Here is a 1,747-nt window from a genome sequence, read left to right on the forward strand (position 1 = left end):
TTTTATACACTATGATATGCACCCAAGTATATCTGGAATAATCATCAACTATGACGAATCCATATAAAGATGTTGCATTGGTTAGTGTGGCATAGTGAGTAGGTCTAAATAGATCCATATGAAGCAATTCGAATGGACGTGTAGTGGTCATGATAGTCTTCGAGGGATGCTTGGATCTGGTCATTTTCCCAGATTCACAAGCACCGCAGAGATGATCCTTGAGGAATTTGACTGATTCGATGCCGATGACATGCTTCTTCTTCGCGAGCGTGTGCAAATTCCTCATGCCTGCATGACCTAGTCTTCGGTGCCACAACCATCCTTCTGAGGTTTTTGCTAGTAAGCAAGTGGCTGGTTGAGGACCTGTAGAGAAATCAACAATGTACAAATCCCCTCCTCTTACACCATCGAAGACTTTGGATCTGTCAGATTCCATGATTACTACACATCTATATCTACCAAAGATAACAATCATATCAAGATCACAAAGCATCGAGACAGACATGAGGTTAAAACCAAGGGATTCAACAAGCATCACATTGTCCATATGCCTATCCTTGGAAATAGCCACTTTGCCAAGTCCCATACCTTGCTTTTACCTTTGTCAGCATATGTGATTTTCTTCAGAGGTGATGGAGTTAGTGGCATATTCATCAGTAAGCTTTCAACCAGTCATGTGATGTGTGTAGCCACTATCAAGAACCCACTCAGTATTCTTGGGTTTGTCATCCTGCAGATGAATTAGTACAGCTTACCATCGCATATGCTTCAGATTTGAAGAATATGATATTGATTTCATCAGATAAGAATTTCATCATAACAAAAATATAAGGACGTGTGAAATATTTCTATTTCATCAATCATTAGCATGTGTCCTATAAAGCATTTCCTCAGGTCTCCAGCAAATTCTTCAGATGATGATTTTCATCTGGAGACCTGACCTGTAGAAGTGATTAGTTCGATTTCTTCACCACCCACATCTGAAGGGGTGGCAAAGCATTCATCATCCTGCGAGCACCATATGAGAAAGGTGGCATTGAAGCCAATGCACTTCTCTTAATAGTAGGGGGTTAAAGTAATCATATGAATATGCAGAGAACTGGTTAGAGGATTTATGAACATAATGATTTGAGGAGTAACGCTCATATTCATATTCCTTGTAGTTTCCATGCATGTTAGACGCATTAGCACGGGTACGAGCATAGTTTTGACCAGTTGAGGATTTTGATCCTATTGAAGACCTTGGTCCTCCTGAGGAATTTGATCTGGGGTTCAGATTCTTCAGTGGTGGTGTCATGAGGACATTCACCTGAAGATTTTCAAGACAGCTTTTGGGAACCCAGATTTTCCTCAAGGGAGGGCCATTCCTGCAGTTAGTTCCAACATATCGAGCAAATACTTCACTAGATTGATTTTTGAATAGTTTATAGTTGGAGTCAAATGACTCATCTGAGGAATAGGATAATTCACATGAAAAGCCAGTTAGATTAGATGGATCAAAAGAAGGCCCAGTAGCAGCAACCCATGAGGTTTTGGGATACTACTCAGGTTTCCAATAAGATCCATCAGCATTTAATTTCCTCTCAAAGGCAATTCCTTCTTTCCTCGGGTTCCTGTTCAAGATCTGCTTTTTGAGCACATCACAAAGGGTTTGATGTCCTTTGAGGCTTTTGTATATGCTTGTCACGTACAATTCCTTCAACCGTGCATTTTCATCAGTAACATTTGTGTTTTCCTCAAGTGAGGA

Source organism: Hordeum vulgare, chromosome 4H (genome assembly GCF_904849725.1).
Source record: "Hordeum vulgare subsp. vulgare chromosome 4H, MorexV3_pseudomolecules_assembly, whole genome shotgun sequence".
Taxonomy (NCBI): domain Eukaryota; kingdom Viridiplantae; phylum Streptophyta; class Magnoliopsida; order Poales; family Poaceae; genus Hordeum; species Hordeum vulgare.